The 20,178-nt window shown below is 37.5% G+C and overlaps 1 long non-coding RNA gene across 1 annotated transcript; it reads left to right on the forward strand.

Annotated features, from left to right (window-relative positions):
• The first annotated feature begins 213 nt into the window (after positions 1-213).
• On the forward strand, positions 214-8,816 carry LOC140146455 (uncharacterized). The gene is made up of 3 exons (XR_011858247.1): positions 214-353; positions 4,957-5,063; positions 7,475-8,816. It is a non-coding gene; the product is annotated as an uncharacterized lncRNA (long non-coding RNA).
• The last annotated feature ends 11,362 nt before the right edge of the window (positions 8,817-20,178 follow it).

Genomic DNA, 20,178 nt, shown 5'->3' on the forward strand with positions numbered 1-20,178 from the left:
GTGTTAACCGGTCGTACCTATTTTGCTTTTTAAAGCATATGAACTTTGACCTCTGGGGTTGCGGCTAGGCATAGCATACTTCTAGGGTCATAGGCCATCATTGTACCAAGTATGAACCCTGAGGGCGCTATAGTAGTTGAGCTAGAGCCAGGGGGGGACGGAGGATTTCTTGATGACTGGCAACCTTGCATGGCCATGACGGCCTAATCGATGTATCGGTATTTCGCTGACTCGCTCATCTCGCTGTGTTGCTGAGCCATGTCGGCGGTAGTGCGTTGTACCAGCACGGCAATGGATTCTGCTTTTATTTCAACGATGGCTAGCTGTGTGGTTGCGTGATTGTGTGAAGATTTGTAAGTATTGTGTCACTTGTGTGGATACAGATAATTTTATACATTTTAAAGTAAATAAAATAGACTAACGAGTACGACTAGGTTACAAACCATGCAATCGGCAATGTCAACAGTGTCAGTCACCCTTCAACCCGCGGGCCAGGACCCTGATTGCTGGTTTCATACTACCCTGCCGCTTGCTTAGACTATTAAATTAAAGCCTCCAGCATACTTTCCTGCCGCTTGCCGCTGCGGCAAGCGTCAGGACGTTTCAACCAATCACAAGCCTTTATTGTGTCCGTTTGTCTGCAATGCGTGTGCGCCACGCCGCTAAGCGGCAAGCGTCAGGGTAGTATGAAACCAGCATAATTCCAATCTAGTTCGCAATGCAAACTTAAAAAACTGGGCAAAACAGACACATCATTTGATCGGTATAGTCATGATAGTAGGAATTCCAATTGAATGAGCGCAGCTTTCAATAGCGTGAGGTTTTTTTGCGTACACTGTGCGATGTACGCCAGCGTGTGCGACTGTGCGTGATTAACACAGAACTCAGAAGTGCATCTAACCATGTCAAATGCACTCTTGATTGGTTAGCATTGTATCCAAGGTCGTGCGTTCGCGTTGTAGTTTGATACGCGATATACGGTCGCGGTTGGATCGAGTACAGCTATTGAAAGCTGCGTTCATTCAATTGGAATTCCTACTATAGGTATGAGAGGGAAACGTCAGTTAACACATTTGCTAGAGTCGGCCAAAATGGCCTAAACCGGCAATATTTACATTGAAATTTAAAAGAACCGCCAGGTCAAGGAAACCTACATAAATATGTTGTCTACTTCACTTGTCCCAAATATGATTTTTTTTGGTGATGAGAGACTCACACATGGAATTTCAGAGGGATTTTGATAGCAGTTCCATTAAAAAAAGCTGCTATCGTCATGAGACTAAGATCTAGAAACACCCCCGAAATGCTTTTTTTGTTATTTTGCTAGCTGAATCTTTTTTGATGAAAGTCAATCTTTGACTAGATGTAACTTTGCTATGGAAAGTGCTATGACAAAAAGGTTTTCATTGGCTTTCTTCACTCAAGGGCTTTAATTTGATATATAAAATGATGCTGTTTGATGGCAAATTTGGCATACCTACGGTATGATCGGTATTGGCGCTGCCCTATCATTTTTTTTTTGTGCAGAGCCACTATGGTATGGGTTCCCTGTACTATTGAAAACTATTCAATGCGACTTGGTTGTGCGCTGTAGCACGACTGACTAGCATGCTAGTGGCGCCTGTGTACCGCATCGCTGTACCGCGCCACTGTGACAAGATTGCGCTCTGAAGTTATAAAAACAACAAACTCGGTCAAAATGTCAATTTGGACATAACTGCGCATGCTCTATACCACGGCACAGGAATCCTGTTGCAAAATCCGTCACTTTTTTTCCACATAGTTTTCTCAGTCGTCTATCCAGACGGTTGACAACTGAGGGTGCTGGACCGCTTGCCGCTGGGCGGTGTGGCACACACGCATTGCAGACAAAAGGACACAATCAAGGCTTGTCATTGGTTGAAACGCCTGCCACTTGCCACAGCGGCCGGCAGGAAAGTCTGATGGGGGCAGAAGCGGCCATTGACCCTGTCATCGCATATATCAGGAACTACCGATCGCGCAGCGCGCTTGAATCTTGCGATTATCGCCCTATACGTTATTGATCGCGTGGGGACGCTTGCTGGTGACGCGTTCGTTTACACCCCGGCGCCCCCCCGCCCACCCCATGGCAGCTCCCATACGTGTGTCAATTTGTGATTTGCGGGATCTTATTTTTCAGGCTCTGTACTACTGTAGCGTGTAAATTTGGCTGGTCCGATTTTGACAGTGGGGGACCTGCCCGGCATTCAACGTCAAGTTTGAAATTGAATGCATGAATCATTCAGTGAACGGATATTGTCAACATTGTTTTGGCCACTTTTAAATAAATGTCGTGAACACCAAGCATATATTTTCTTCAACAATCATAATGCCCCATTGGTCTTTATATAGGTTTATAATAAATGCATACATCAATTAGATAATTCTTGGCCAAGCTGGAACATACAACAATGTACGCGTTACGTCCATCATGTAGCCGCCACTGCCCGCCAGCGTGCCAAGCGTGTATGCAATGTAAGTCCGCCGGGCCAGAGCCAAAAATGGTCATCACTCAACCTAAAATTTAGAAATTGTCACAGGAGTGAATTTCTCCGAGAGCTGGTTAGACTACTAACCAAAGATTATGAATCGGCAAAAAAAAAGTAAAATTTGCCCGTCAATTTCGGAATGCAAGCAATAAAATACACACGTAGCACCCTCTCGGTGTGACGGGACGGAATTGTTAAATTTGATGTTACCGGTACTACATAAATTAAAAAAGATAGGGTTTTTTTGTTCATGGTATTATAAAGGTCTTCTATATAGACAATTTTAGCACTAAAAAATCTCAGTGGACTTTGCAAAAATAAAGAACTAAATTAAAATAGGTGTAAAATTCGTCCGCCACATTTTGAGGTGATTTTTTACGTTCGGAAGGGACGAAAAAAATTCAGTCAATACTTTCAAAATATCAACTAAATATTCCTGAGTACACAAAATTTGAATTCATCAACATTGCTAGACTCAGAGTCATTTTAACTTTTTTTTTTTTCAGGCCTTTTGTAGTAGGATGTCAGCAATAATTCTATTTTCAGGGTCTATGGTGTAAAACATGGCCCGCCAGTCCGCTACATTCTGAGATGATTTTTTTTTTAAGTTCAGGAAGGCATAAAAAATTTCTTTCTCAGTCAATATTTTGCAATAATTTTTCATTGGAAGTGAAAGTTTTAAAGTGAATCAATTGTTTGTTTTTTTGTTGATTTTGACATGGTGGACAAAATTCCGTCCCCGCCACATTCCGTCCTGATTTTTACAAATTAAAGCCATATTATAACATTTGCTGAGGAAGACGCCCTCACTGAAATTTTAAAATTCCTTTTTTACACGATTAAATTGTACTTTATTAAACCAATATACCCTGCAAAAATCAAGACTCTAGGTGCTGTAGTTTTGTCAAAATCCGAGATTTTGAATAAAACGCCGGAACCGGCGCTTTATTATTACGATGGAATTGTTAGTCGAATAACACACAGTACGTACACGGCGGTGATACACACAAAGGGTCGTACCACAACATGACCAAAGGAGTGAATACGTATTTGGCGACATATGTGTGCTGGTAGTAAATTCAATTTTCTTTGCTTTGCCGTAGTTGTTCGGCTCAAAAATAAAAGGGATATATCTGACAGTAAAAGCTAACATTTTATGACAAAGAAATGCTAATCTATTTTGTTTGAAAATGTTATAATATGGCTTTAATGAGCGTACTATAAAGAGAGGGGGGTGAATTTTATAATTCCTTCCATAACAAAAGGATAGTTGAAGTTAATACCCATGTTAGAAACAAATGTTTTAGCCCAGTAGTACTTTTGATACAAATTCAACAAACGTACTGTGTTCACAAATACATGAAGTTTATCATTCCGTCCCCGCCACATCAATAAATTTGTGTTACCATGGCAACATGTTGATTCTTTGGACTATTTTTCTTGTGTTTGAATATATATAGTCTGTAACAGACTTGTTTTTAATAAGAACATGAAGAATCCATAAAATAACAGGCACAGAGCTACAATGTAAAAGGTGTATCAAAATTTCGTCCCACCACAAACGGGAATTTTGGCTCTGGACCCGCCGCCATTGTGTGCGAGTGCGAGCAGTCAAAGCTTCACCCGAATTCTATGAAATGAGACGGGCAAAACTGCTATGCAGTACCGCCTATTTTAAGGTCTATCCCGTAATCGCGAAGGCACGCAAAGCTCTATTATGACACTGCGAAGGCACGCAACCCTGGCGTGATTGTTAGACACTAATCATAAATAATTATGTTCATAAATAATTATGCTGACATATGTACATGTATGTATCATGCCAATAAATTAAAGTGGTACCGGCTATTTTCAACTTTTTGTCACAGAGAGTGGCCCATTTAGCCGTAGTAGAAACATGTATGCTGCAAAACTGCCAACCCCCTGAAAGTGTCCCGATGGTAAACACATGCAAAAACAAAGTATAAAGGGTATTTGCTATAGAAGTAGCAATGTAACAGGATTAATTACCATAGCAATGGATACACTATTTTCGGAATGCATTGCCCTGCACTAGACAGTGGCCGTTGCATTTTTTGATTTTTGGGTCAAAATTTACATACCAAAATGGCAGCCAAAATCATTAAATTAGGGTTTACTAGTGTGCAAAACTCCTAATTAGAATTAGATTCCAAAAATAATCTTTTTTTTAATAGCAATTTTGGTACACATCCTGAATCTAAAAACAATGATTCTCTAAATTAATCGTTAAAATTTGAATTTCTAATTTGTGCGTATATATGTGCGATTAACTTTATATGTGTGATTCGAAAATGTGACCGACAAAATACACACATACATCACTGCCAAACTATATTACATGTGTGGGTATTTTTACAGTAACATTCAATATTAGTCAAGTTGATATTACTGATTATGCTATTATGTCTTTGTGTTTGGTTTGCAGTTGGCCCAGCTTATCAATGTGTGGAGATGTTTAAAATCTGTAAATGGATTGATTAATTTCTATGAAGGGTGTGTAAGGACACAATTGACATACTTAACTGTAACTTGGTAAGTAGAGTCATGACAACAGTAAAACTTACTGTTAGGCCTATAGTCCGGCTGCAAACTATTGTTTTATTTGATTAGATGGTTTTGCCAGTTAAAGTGTTTTTCTTTGCTGATTATTAATCTATAGGTGGTACAAAATGAGATTATGGGGATGTAGAATTGTCACCCTGGGCAATTCAAGATTTCCAAGGTCAAAGTTTATGCAGGGGTCAAAATTCAAAATTGCACAATTTTTTTTAAATACCATACCAAAATGTTCCTCTGATCATAAGGATTCAGAAAAAGTATAGTTTGACCTACCTCCGACTTATCGTTTCGGAGTTATAAGCCAAAAGGTCAAAGGTTAACTTTGTAGAAGCACAGGGGCTGATAGAGATACAATGCTCCAATTTTGATGAAAATGGTCTCAAATTGTTGGCACTGTTATCTCAATTGACTAAAGAATAGTTATAACCAACTGTAATGACTCGTTACCTAGGTAAGCATTCAGAGAAGTACCAGTAGGTCAACATCAGTAGGACTCAATTGACAATGACCTATTTTGATGTGTTACCAAGGCAACAAGTCATTCTAGGTAGTTCAAACTATTCATTGTCCGAGTTGTGGTACAGAAAGACCAATTTGAGACCATTTTCATCAAAATTGGAGCATTTTTCAATCTCAACCCCTGTGGAGTTCTCTATTTAACCTTTGACCTTTTTGCTTATAACTCCACAACGATAAGGCGTAGATATGTAAAACTATATATTTTCTGAATTCGTATGACAAGAGGAATAATTTGACATATGTTTGGACAAAATTGGACAAGTTGTTAATTTTGACCCCTGTATAAACTTTGACCTTGGATATCTCGAATTGCTCAGGGGTGACAATTTTACATCCCTCGGAATCTCATTTTGTACCATCCATAGAACAATAATCCAGAAACAAAAACACTTTAACTGGCAAAACCAACCTACCTTGGTCTGCCACCAGACTACTATACAGTAAACAAATTCAGATCAAAGGTAGGTGGCAGGGCTTTCAACATTTTGGAATTGCTTGGCGTGAGACACTGTCGAACAGTGGTGTACCGGGATGAAATTATTGTTTGTCGACTATGATGTTCATTTTGAGCCATGATTATTTGAGCCACAGCCAGTGGTGGCGCCAGGAGTTTTTTTGGCGGGGTCAAGTCAAGTACCAAGTCAAGTATTATTTTTTGGAGGAAATGTTCATAATGGCAAGCATTATGCAATATTCAGTTCTTTCATGCAGTAAAACAGGCTTAGAGTTTTGAGGAGTGTGAGAGTTCTGTGAGTGCTATCACACTCTTCTGCACTCCTTAAATGATCATAATGAGTGTGATTTAAAGCACTCCTTAAATCTTTAAGGGATACTACACCCTCAATAAATTTGTGTCTATTTTTGCATTTTTCTCAAAAACTAATAACACAATGGTAACAAAATGTATCCGTATTATAGGGGCAAGGAATCGAAATACTAAAATGGAATTTCAGTGACCCAAGACAAGCAGTTTGTTATTTATGATAAGAAAAGAGGTACAGCTAGGATGTACCTCATTTCCAATCATATTATACTGAACCGCTTGTCTTGAGTCACAGAAATTTCAGTGAAGTAATTTGATTCCTTGCCCCAATAATATACATAACCTTTGTTACCAGTGTGTTATTATGTTTTGAGAAAAATGCAAAAAAAAGTCTCAAATTTACCAAAGGGGTGTAGTACCCCCTTAAGCTTACAGCGCCTTGCCCAAGTGCACAACACGATGGTACCACCAGGGCTTGAACTTGCAACCCTCCAATTGTGAGGTAGAGCCTGTACCACTGCGCCACATTGCCCCTGTTACTCATCAGACAACTTCAGCTTTCAAAATTATCTGTTCTAGCTAAATGTTGTGACGCAGGACCCTGATTCAAACAAACAAGAAGAGTCTTTCAAAAAGACACAGTTCATGGATCAGGTGTATAGTAATTTGTTCTAACTTTCCATTTCATATCTAACTAGGACTATGCACTGATCCTTGTCATGTGGGGCAGGATTAGATAAAGGGATATAAACCCGGGTATGAGACATTAGAAATTATTTCCTAGCCTCTTAACCACAGGGTTGATGGGCTACAATAGCTATTCAAGACACAGTGCATGTAAGGGATAAACTGTGCATGAGATATGGGTCCAAGTGGGGGAAATGTTCACTCCGTGAACAAAAATAGACCTTTCAATCACACCTCCACTTTAAGTTTACAGGGAGGTATAGAATCCAAGATCCAAAAAATTCATTGGTTGAAATTCATGTTGGTAGATTTCGTCCATGCATTGCATGCAATAACATTGATTATACATCAAATGGTTTTATAATTAAAGCTTTTTAAATAATTATGTTCTTGTTATTATTGTCTTCTTTCACAGGGGCATGATGATTTGAAAAGGGGACCTCAGGACATCAATCTACCTCTTATAGAGCTGCCATGGTTACAGAAAAAAAGCATGCTTTTTGAATGGAGCGTACATTTTCTTGTTGGTACCGTTTATTCAACCTACACAATTTGTCAAACAATGCTATAAATTAGTATTTATGTAAAGTACCAGCCTTCAGCAAAAGTCAAGAGATGAATTGAATTATCTTTGGCAATATTAAGTGACATTTTATCAGACTATCTTTAATGATCTGGGGGACTAATTTGTGGCCTCACGTGAATGACAAATGCTGTATGTGTCATGTTAAAAACTGCTGTGGAAGAAGTAGCCGAATTAAGATAAATAATGGGCTTAACCCACCACTAATTGCAACAGAATTGTGCAGGCTCTGTGCTGGACTCTTATACCTGTATGATGAACTAAGATGCTCGCTGGTTTGGGAATGGCTCGCTAATTGCAAATTGGGCTAATTCTATTTATCATCCATAAAAAAAAAAAAAGCATAATAAGAACATAATCACCTTCAAACTAAACCCTTCAGTTGATAGCACTTTACACTGCATGATTAGCAGTGTGTCTGCTATCTTCAGTAGATAGCACTAATCCCGGGGTGTAATCAGTGGTATATCTGATATCTTCAGTTGATTACACTGCATAATCAGCAATGTGTCTGCTATCTTCAGTAGATAGTATACAAATATTGACTGCTGACTCCCAAGGCACAGCGGAGGGTCATAGCATGGTTTTGAGATCACCGTGGGCCTATAATGTTAACTATGACCCGAATAAAGCAGTCAATATTTGTTTTATATACTTTTTGTCATCTGATTGGTTAAAAGGCCTATTTTATTGTTCATAGGCCATGGTAAAATTTACAAAGAAAGTTTTTTGTTATGAACTGATCGCGTCACCGCAACTGGCAGGCAGCGGGTTGGCGCCGATATGTAATGCTAACACGTCATCGCGCACGTAGAGTTTGATCGGGACGCACACCGATGATGTGAAAATGACTATGCCCGGGGAATAGTTCAGTTTTTACGTAATTCTTAAAAAGGAGGGCATAGCTAATTCAATGACTGCACTTTTAAGGGGGTACTAAACCCCTCGATAAATTTGTGTCTATTTTTGCATTTTTCTCAAAAACTAATAACACACTGGTAACAAAGGTTATGTGTATTATAGGGGCAAGGAATCGTTATTTATGATAAGAAATAAGGTACTGCTAGGATGTACCTCATTTCCTATCATATATGCTGAACCGCTTGTCTTGAGTTACTGAAATTTCAGTGTAGTAATTGGATCCCTTGCCCCAATAATATACATAACTTTTGTTACCAGTGTGTTATTATTTTTGAGAAAATGCAAAATAGTCACAAATTTACCACAGGGTGTAGTACCCCTTAACCAATCAGATGACAGGAATCTATATATGAGGTATGTAACACTATCGCCGTAGAAGTGAGCGTCATAATCGGATTAACTACCATAGCAATAGATGAATACAAGTTTTGAATATACCGCTGCACTGCAGCACGTTGCACTCATCACCTGTCTTCAATCATATAATAGAATACCACTCTTTTCAAAGAGACTAATCTTACAGGTGCAAGTGATCAGGATTTCTTTGACATTTATGGTTCAATGCATCGGTTACCGCATGAACGCTGTAGTGCGGGGCGATATAGCCAAAATTGTATTCATCTATTGCTATGGTAGTTAATCCGATTAACTATGTCACTTCTACGGCGTATATACTAAAAAAGTAGATCCCTAAAAAAGGTAAAAGAGAGAAAGAAAGAGAAAGGGAGATAGAGAGAGAGAGAGAAGGGGTAAGAGGACTGGTACTTTGTGTAATCAATGTGTAGGCCTATACACTGTAATCAGTGGTATGTCTGCTATCTTCAGTTGATAGCACTTTACACTGCATGATCAGCAGTGTGTCTGCTATCTTCAGTAGATAGCACTATACACTGTGTAATCAGTGGTATATCTGTTATATTAAGTTGACTACATTTACACTGCATGATCATAGTAGAAAGATCACAGCGGTCTATCTGCTCTAGTTTTTGTGCATCATTTTTAGGCAAAAGTGTCAGCCAGGTTGAAATTATCCAAAAAATAACAGTCCCATCTTTCTGATTACTCTGGCAGGCATTTCTGAAAAGCGACATGAGCTGAGATATTTGGTTTGAAAAATGCAGTTTTTGTGATTATTTTCCTTTTTTTTAAACCAAAAATGCCAATTATTAAAACAGACATAACTTTGAAAGTAAATATGTGACCATCCACCACAACTGAGCCCGGATGTCGCCAGTGCCACTATTGAGATATGCTCCATTGAACTTAACAATAAACAATAGGAAACAAAGGCAGGGGTGTGATTGGTGCTTTAAGAAAAAAAACCCAAGGCAATGAAATTGCGAAGCAGAGCGAGCGGAGCTCTCGCCTGTTGCGACCGGGGGTCCAGGGGCCCGCTTAAGGGCCCCTGGTGGGGTCCAGGGGCAACGCCCCGGTGGGGGTCGAGGGGGCGAAGCCAGAGGGGTTTAACACACTTGAGCACCACTGGAGATGCAATTTCATGGGGCAAAATGCAAAAATACTTCACTTTATAGTATAAAAACATTTATTATCTGTGAATACATACTTCCAGTATCATATCATTCACATACACATGAAAAATTGCATCACCATTTTTGCACAGTACAGTGTGTCTATAAATCATCCAGTCAGGGTTCTAAGGAATTTTCATTTTAAAATTGGAGATTTTCTCATATCTGGAAACTGAAAATTCCGGAAATGTGACATCACTGTTAAGCATTTAGCTCTTGGTCCAGGGCCACTCCAAAAGCGAAAAAAATAAATAAATAAAATAAAAAAAATTTATAGAGACCTTTTGGGTAAAATGTATTATTTGGTCTATGTATTTACATGTATAAAAGTGGAAAAATCCAAATACACTAAGCCAAAAAAGAAACTTATAATTTTTCACAAGGTCATATCTTAAAATCCTCTCCATAAAAATGAACAAAAATTGCACACAGGATTACTTCAATACTTTACTCTAAACACTGGTTAGACTATGCCATAGTCGAAATTTATTAAAAATATGTTATTATTAGTCATGATGAACCCATTTCGTTGAACTCAAAATTATACTGATGTTTATTAAAATTAAAGTATTCAATAGTAAAATGGTCATAAAGAGTTAAAAATATCAGACGATTAGTGACAATAAAAGTAATTGAATGCAACATTATCTTGCATAATTATAACGGCTCACTTTAATACTGAACAATTCTGATTTTGGAATCTACCAGTTTATTGATAGCGAACCCCGAAATTTCGACTATGAACTTTGAATTGTAAGCAGAACTTTAACCCCTGGACTTTGCTCTCTAAAAACACACTGTCAAGCATACTTGTTTATCAGATCAATTTAAAGATGCATTACATCATAGTCAATTTTAGTTAGGCCAGAAATTGGCCTAACTCTCCATAGAGTCCCGTGTTAAAAATCTTAACCGCAAGGCAATGTCAGTAGTCCACTTGGGAAGCTAACAAACAGAGGGAGTAGGGTGACTGATCAGATGTGAAAATCTATCAATTGTGCACACATTAAATAAGTCAGAGTCTTAAGCTTAAATACAATATCCAGAGTATGCACAATGGGCAAGTGGACTACGGGGTAGTCTAAACACTGGTCAGTAACCAAACAGTTGTCCAACTGACACAACAGCAAAATGCACTGACATGCAACACCTTCCTGGACCACATTCACAGCGCAACAGATTTCTTTGGCTGGGTTCCAATTATTCGCCTGTACATGAACAAAAATTACACACAGGATTACTTCAATACTCTACTCTAAACACATGTCAGTAACCAAGCAGTTGTCCAACTGACACAACAGTAAAATGCACTGACACAGAACAGCTTCCGGGATCACATTCACAGGCGAATAATTGGAACGTAGCCAAAGAAATCTGTTGCGCTGTGAATGTGGTCCAGGAAGGTGTTGCTTGTCAGTGCATTTTGCTGTTGTGTCAGTTGGACAACTGCATAGTTAGTGACATGTGTTTAGAGTAGAGTATTGAGGCAATCCTGTGTGTAATTTTGGTTAATTTTGATAGACAGGATTTTAAGATATGACCTTGTGAAAAATTATAAGTTTCTTTTTTGGCTTAGTGTAATATGTATTTCATGCTGAAATAGCCTATTAGACTATGAGACATGGGCATTTATCTTTCACTTCCGTAGTCCACTCTTGGGCAGAACATGAAAACATAACAAATCAAGAGTAAATGTATGTCTGAATTAATATTCAAAAAGTTCCCACGTTTTACTTTACTCATTTAGGAGTTATTTGGGGTTAAAAATGGGGTTTTCGTGATTTTTTTCCATTTTTGCCCAAAAATGTCAAATATTAAAATAGCTGTAACTTTCAAAATAAATTGAGTAGAAATTTCATTTCTATAGTAGATGTTACATGTCACATGGATGTCTAACACTAGTGAATAAAAATGTCACAGCACAACTCTAAAATATAAAAAAATGGCAAAAACCATATTTTTGTGCTATTTTGGCCATTTTTGACCTAAAAATGTAATTTTTGCATGGGGAAAAAAATAAATATATATTTTATTGATTTAAAAAATATGTCATTATCATGATTATATCAACCTAGTTATTCTGAACAAAAAAGTTAATGATGGTGAATGTCTGTGACCTTTTGATCTATGGCCCTTTCAAATTATAGCTTGTTTTTGTTAATTTTTTTGGGCAAAAATGGAAAAAAATCACGAAAAACACATTTTAACCCCAAATAACTCCTAAATGAGTAAAGTAAAAGCGTGGGAACTTTTTGAATATTAATTCAGACATATCTTAACTCTTGATTTGTTGTGTTTTCATGTTCTGCCCAAGAGTGGACAACGAAAGTGGAAAACCAAGGGCCGTGAGACGCATGGCTTATAATAGTCTATATATGGTTTTCTGGAAGGCATATCGTAAAAACCCCGTCTACAAGCATATAGAATGCTTCTGATGGAAAGCTACATTAATCCAGGCGCCATTATGGAGTTTGAGCAAATAAATTACGGATCCAAGCATATACAAACAAGTGTTATCTTAAGACCAATCTATTGTATTGGTATATTTACGCTTGCTTCGAATTAATTTAGCTTTCATAAAAAACACTATATATGCTTGTAGACGGGGTTTTACGGTTCATCAAAAACTATGGGTCACAGAAATAAGTTGGTGTGAACTTTTTTAATTCAAAGATCCAGCTCAATACATTGATATACATTTCTTGTCAAATAAATAAATTTTCACTCCCCAAAATAGTGTAAAAGCATTTTAGGTAAAAAATTATAAAAATCATGAAAAAAGCATGTTTTAACCAAAATTTGATGGAATACAGCTGGGTATTATTTTTCAATTATGCTTTCGGTGATATTTTAGGGTCATTTAGTCTATTGCAAAACTTGTTTTTTGCAAGTCCGTCCATAGAACAGGTTTTCGCACACCTTATATTAATTTTCCGAACACCAAGACCACTGAAATTAGGAAAATTGGGCATCTACCTTCCACAGAACCAAATCACCAATAGAAAGTAGTCTAGGTCCATGCCAGGGATATTAAATGTATTTTGAAGATGTCAATTGTGTATCAAAAAGTCAAAATGTTGTGTATGCAATAAATAAAATGACTCCCAAAATTTGCTTATGCTTTGAAACTTTGATTATTTTGTTTGTATTTAGTGGTTTTTTTTAATAACATATGGGTACAAAAGCTACTCCCAGTCCATGAGTATGGGTACGGTACGGGTACAGGTCTGAAAGTCAAACCAAAATAGGGTATGAGTACGGGTACGGGAACAGAGCCATGGGCATGGAAATTGGTACTCGAGTACAAGTACAAGTACGGCACATGAATAATGTAAACGTGGACATTTTCACAGAACATTTGTGCTTTTCACGCTTAATGCAGATACCACGAAAATAATAACTGCTCAAATAATAATTGTGTTCATTCATGTATAGGACTGCAAAAAACTGGTATCCTGTAGTTCAAAATTGGCAAAGCACACAAAATTACATGTGTGAAAATTCCCACATTTTATGTCAAACTTTATGTCACAGACCAGGACTTGTGAAATTTGGTAAATAATAAATATCTGCTGTGAAACAAACTTAGATAAGTAATTCTCTGGCCATGGGTAGTGATGGCTGGCAAAAGGAAAGGGGAAAAGGGTATAAGTTAATTGATAACCTTATCTACATATGAGACAAAATAAATTCACACCAAAAAACAGGTAATATTGTTCAGCAAATTAATTCTTATATTTATTTAATAAAGTTTGTTGTAGAAAAAATAATTGATCAGGATACACTTACCCAATAAATTTTAAATAATCAGCAGTACTATTTCTAAAAGGTACGTTTGACCAATAAAAATTTAGATTTATCAGTATCTTTTCATGGAAGTACATACTTCCATGATATGATCAATTGAACAAGATACATCTTTCCTGTAAATCATTCAATCTGATCAAAATCCTATCAGTGGCGAACCTAGGTTTGGTAGCGCCCGTGGCAAGAAACAAAATTGGCGCCCCTACCCCCACCCGAGAATATCTTGGACGCTGGGGTGATAAAAGACATGAAATTGCAATCATGCTCATGCATGCCAAATGGTCACAGGTTCAATATTTTTTTAAGTGAGGCCGATTTGTCGCCCCCCTAGTGGTAGTGCCGGGGCACATTGCCCCCCCTTGTCCCCCTAGTTAGGCCACTCAATCCTACTATATACAGCACTATTTTTTTTGGAGCGATTGCGAATAGGGTGCAACTCTACTAGTCTTATTACAAGACTGCCCTACCAGAGCTGACGATATTTGAATCTTAAAAAAAGGGAGATTTCCTGTTGCAATCAGGGAGATTTGTCAAAATGTGTACATCTTAAGGCAGCTGTGTACTCTAGACATTGTTTCTTTCAAGCAAAATTGAGTTTTCTTGATATGTTTGTACTTTGTTATGTTTTTTATAAATACAAGGAATGAAAATCCAGATTTGTAAACTCCAACTGCAATATTCTAAGGATTTTATTTCACTATTCCACTTTCGTGTTTGAAATTGAAAAGGAAAGAAAATCTTTGTTGTACCAACAGGGTACACGCTGCAGCAACAACGCATCGCATGTTAACGCACAAATATCGCTTACGATACGCTGACGCTTATCTGCATCTTGTGGCGCATCTTATGGAGACACCACGGAAGCACAAAAACCTAGTGGTCAAATGGCTCCGTTTTAGCTGATAAAATGTGGGTTTTTCAATTTCTTTCCCGATTTAAATATCAAGTTATAAATGGATTTCGCTCAAACTTCTCAAGGGGCCGTGGATTTACCCGATGTTTATATAATGTAAGGTAGAAAAATAAAAACTGCCGCATTCTCCTGCGAGATTCGATGAAAGCGCAAAATGTGACCACTTTAAACTTCAACAGCCATTATTTCAATGTTCATCTTCTCGGTAAAATGACGATTTAGGTACACGACAACTCAATAAATACAGCATCTATAGGTAAGCAAATATGATCATCGTAAAAAGCATGATCGACTCAGAAACAGTTTTCTCATTTTTTTATATTTTGGTCTATTTTCGATTTTAGGCATCATTTTGTGTAAATAGGCGTTTGTGAATTTTAAAAAGTTCAATTTGATGCCTTAGGTCGTGTTCACATATAAATTATTTACCCGGGACCCGAGTTAATCCGGGTTGTACCTGGGTCCCGGGTTGAAAAAAATTCTGTTCACACTATAACCACTCTCATGAAGAAAATTGACCCGGGTTGATTATTTTGGCTAAAGCCTACTGGAAAAATGCAGGCGTGTACATATTCTGTCATTGACTATTACTGGTATAATAACAGGCTCCCGGCCTAATTATGCTCATTTTTTTTTTTTTCTAATTCCACCTTATGTAATCTTATCTAGTTACTTCTTGTAGCTGTTTTGGGTTAAAACTCACAAAATAATTGTTACTTCTTGATTCGATAATACTAGTAATTTGTTTGCATGAATAACTTTCTTATCTCAGGAATAGATGTTTATTGATTTTATTGCCAAAGAACTGAATCATTCTTTTCCCAGTGCAGACAGAAACAATAGAAAGGGAATGATAATGGTTGTGTTTATACTTCTAGTAATGCAGGTCAAACAGTGAATTTCTGTTCACACTACAATTGACCGGGTCATACCCGGTTTTAACCTGCTCATTCCTAGGTTGAAAAATATTGACCGGTCGATTTTTGAGGTTTTTCCTGTTCACACTTATAATCAACCCGGGTTATACCGGGACCCAGGGCAAAACAGGCATAGTGTGAACACGCCTTATATGGTCAATATCTCAAAAAATAAGACCAATATCAAAAAAATAAAAAAAACGTTTTTGGAATGGAGCCTCAAGATTGAGCTCAAAACAAAATAAAATATATTTTGGAAAGAGTGTTTTTTGTTATGATGTAACTCACTTTTTGTGATTTTCTTCATAATTGTTGTTTTACCCCAAATCTGTATTTATATTAAGATTTATTGATGTCTTGCCTTCATAAAAATGTATACTTTTATATGTCTTGCTAAATAATTACAAAGTTATTGCACTTGTACTACATGCATGTCTGAGAGTACACAGCCTCCTTAATGGGCTGAAACCATTTCCTTTTCAGGAGATGACCAACAATTAAGGGTTCTGAAGGGTTAAAAGTAGGGAGTCTCCTGCGAAAAGAGGGAGAGTTGGCAGCTCTGCCCTACCCCAACCCTAACCTCCGTAAACGAGGACCGGACTCAAGTCTAGCAAGTTGCACCCTTGTACCATTTTTTAAACTAAAAAATATCCTGTTTTGCCAAATGAAACAGTTAAATCAGGGACCATTGTTAGGGGGCCTGATGCAAAATGAGGGGTGCCTTAGATGTTTTGACCCTCTTAAGGGGGGCCCTGAAATTTTCCTGGGAAAATTGAGTTTATATGCTTTTCTATGGGGTTAACCCATAATTTTCATGGGGGGGCCCTGAAATTTTTGAGATCTGACAAGGGGGGCCCCGAAAAAAATTTTGCTGTGAAATTTTTTTGCATCAGCCCCCAACAAGTGTTTGTGAACAGTCCCTAATGGTAATGAAAGTCATCATATTTTAATATTTGGTCAATTTTTTAAAATAAGGGCAAAATACTTGCATATTTAGGGCATTTTTTGTAGGCTGTGACCGGGGGCACTCCAACTTTGGAGGTGACGCGTATGTAGGGCTGTTAAGACCCCTTTTTCAGCATCGCTGTCACCCAAAGACCCCATATTTTTTTACTTAACACATGCTCTGTCACCCGAAGACCCCCATTTTCCATTTGATCTGTCACCCAAAGACCCTTACTTTCATTTATCACTGATTTTGTTACTTATTTTGAAAAAACAATGAAATTTGAAGCCATTTAGGACTAGAAAATGTTTGAGGTTTTGTGGCGCTGTTTCGCTCTCACCCAAAGATTCCATTTAAAAAAAGGTCATGTTCTCACCCAATGACCCCATATTTTTTACATTTTGCTCTCACCGAATGGCAAAAATCATGCTCTCACCCAATGACCCCATATTTTTTACATTTTGATCTCACCAAATGCCCCTTAGTGCGAAAAAGGCCAGCCCTACACCTATATGCATTTCATATTGAAGTGCCCCCCCCCCCGGGCTGTGACATCAAACCCAAATACTTGTACAAAGACTAATTGCATTCTATTTTTTCACATTTTCTAATCTTTATCATAACCGGCGATAATCAAAATTAACATAAAATATTTAAATATTGAGCTAACTAGCCTGTATTCAAGATTTTGAATACTAAGAATGTGCCAAGTCTTTGAAATTTGTGACTGATTTGAGCATTACCAGAAATGCATTAAGCTATTTGCTCTGAGCAAGCAATTGCAAACCCCGTGATGTGTCACATATGGATGCCACTGATTTTCCATGAACTGAAGCATTTCATAGCAGAAATATATTCCAGCAAATATTTCAGGCATGCTACATACATGTACACTTTCCTTAAAACCAAAAATGTGTGTGAAGTTGGGCAAAAAGTACCAAAAAGAGGCTGAAGTTAAATAAAGTTGTGGAAATTTTGGCTAAGAAAAAAACTGAATTAAGTTTAAAAACTGAAAATTCTCATGCCTGGTTTTTGCCCAATCAGAACCATTTCCTGAAATAACAAAATGTATACGGCCCCTGGATGACTTTTGATTCCATTGTCCTTCTTCACCCTTCCCATAAACATGATACAAGAAGAATTTTAATCAACCTTGGGTAAGGGGCTATCATTTTCTTCAGAAAGGGGGTCCCAAATTTACATTTGTGACCGTACACCACGAATGAGCCGTAAATGTCCTCAATTGTACAGTGTAAAATGGGCATGAAGGTCGTATTCATAGGTACCTCAATTTGGTGCTACGTGTACCTCATTTAATGAGATACACGTAGCACCAAATTGAAATACCTATGAATATGACCTTCATGCCCATTTTACACTGTAACTCAGAATACAATTGAGGACATTTACGGCTCATTCGTGGTGTACGGTCACATTTGCATTTATGACCCCCCACCAACCACCAATACACCTTATCCCCTAACAGGCCAAAATTGTATTGAAATCAGTCTTTTTGAATAAAATAAACACACTATCTGTGGTCATCTAGTGACTCCTACATTTTGGTCATCAAAATTTTGATGACCCCCCAAATTTTTCTTTCCAAAAAATATGATCCCCATATATTTGGACCCCCCCTTCCGCAGAAAATGATAGCCCCTAAGGCCTAAAAAATCATTTGATTGGCGTAACCTGACCGACCCTAAAATAGGCCCAACCCTAGACTTTTTTCTTATGTTTTGCAACAAAATTTTTAAAACATAAAAGTTCCAAGGCCTTTATCATACGCAATTTACCGCTTAAAATGTGTGTAAATTTTTTTTTTAAGAATTGCCGACCGACCTACCCTAATTTTTTACGTTACGTTAATCAAGCAATTTTTTATGGCCTAATTATTTATTACTTCCTGGAGACCTCATTTGAACCCAAGATGACCCTTGAACTCAGCACCCTTTTGGTCTCCATATTAAAGGTCCCTATTCCTAACCAATGATCATTGGCATTGCTGTTTATAAGTTTGAGTTCAGTACCAGTAGTAGGGATATTTTTGGAATAGTATCTATTTTATCACATACACCAACATAGACACCCCTACTTACATACATACAGAAAATATGTCTGAAATTGTTCCTCTGGTAAATTTTATTTTTTAAATATATCAATTACTCTTGGATGTTTCGTTACCTAGGTAACACAGCAAAATAGGTCAAGGTCAATAGGCCTCAATGGTAGGGCCTACTTGACATATTTTGCTGTGTTACCTAGGTAACAACATCAAGATATTACAATCCTATCCTTATTTGATTTGTTTCATCAAAAGCGAACATTTTGATACCTCTTTTGGCAAAATCGAGACACTTTGATGTTTTCGACCCCATAGAGGCAAAAACGTGACCTTTGACCTTGTTGGTTATAACTCAAGAACGGTACATCCTAGATAGGTCAAACTATACATTTCCTGAATCCTTGTGACTAGGGGAATACAATGGAATGGTTTTTAACACAATTTGAGCAAGTTAAAAATTTTGACCCTATGCAAAGTTCGATGACCTTTTACCCCCCTTGGGGCCAGTTTATATTTTTGGGAACATCCTGATTATGTTTTGGGGTCATCTCAGGAACCTAAATAAGTTGGTTTGGTTTGGTCCTGTGGGGGTGCACAGAAAGTGGTCCTAGCTCCCCGGCCCCGAGTAAATTGAAGTAAAAATAGTTTGCGCATAGATACTGTATGGATATAATTAAGATAATGCCACATTTTGTATAGGGCACTATGGGTTTGGGATTTTCTTTTGCTACATTAGTGGAACCAATGTTTTTTGACATCCTTAACCTGAAAGGATGAAAATTTGATTGGTTCCATTTTTTTTTTTTTTTCCCCGTGGTTCCCACAAGGGGCCGAAGGTCACAGTGGGCCCAAAACTTTTAAGTTTTAAAGTTTTAAAAAACAGTCCCATCATGTTGTTATGTATCTCAAATTGTTCTTCTCATTACAGGAAATAAAAAAGTCAATTGTCATATTTTTCTACAGTGCTTAGTTCAGGAGTTATAAGGCCGAATAGGTCAAATGTCAAAATTTTCATTCACAGAGATTAAAATTTAAAAATGGTCCGATTTATTCGAAACTGGCGTTAAATTACTCCCCTTAACATAAGAAATCTCAAACATATACTTAATTCATAATTTTGGTGCAATTTGTATTGTCCTGCCCCCCATCAGATTTAATGCAGCCAAAGTCCAATAGAAGTTTGGCCCCATTATGACCTTTGACCCCTATTGGGCAGCATAGGGGGCATAGCAAAAAATGGAACCAAGTCAAGTTTTATAATTTGAGGTGTAAGGATGTCAAAAATTATTGGTTCCACTAATGTAGCAAGACGAAATGCTAACTCAAATATCACCCCATAGCGCCCTATACTAACTATAGGTCATTGGGAAAATTTGCCCCTTTTCTGCTGTAACTGAATAGGAAATACTTTGTCATGATGAGAGGAATACATTGGTAT

The sequence above is a fragment of the Amphiura filiformis genome, chromosome 2 (assembly GCF_039555335.1).
Source record: "Amphiura filiformis chromosome 2, Afil_fr2py, whole genome shotgun sequence".
Lineage (NCBI taxonomy): Eukaryota > Metazoa > Echinodermata > Ophiuroidea > Amphilepidida > Amphiuridae > Amphiura > Amphiura filiformis.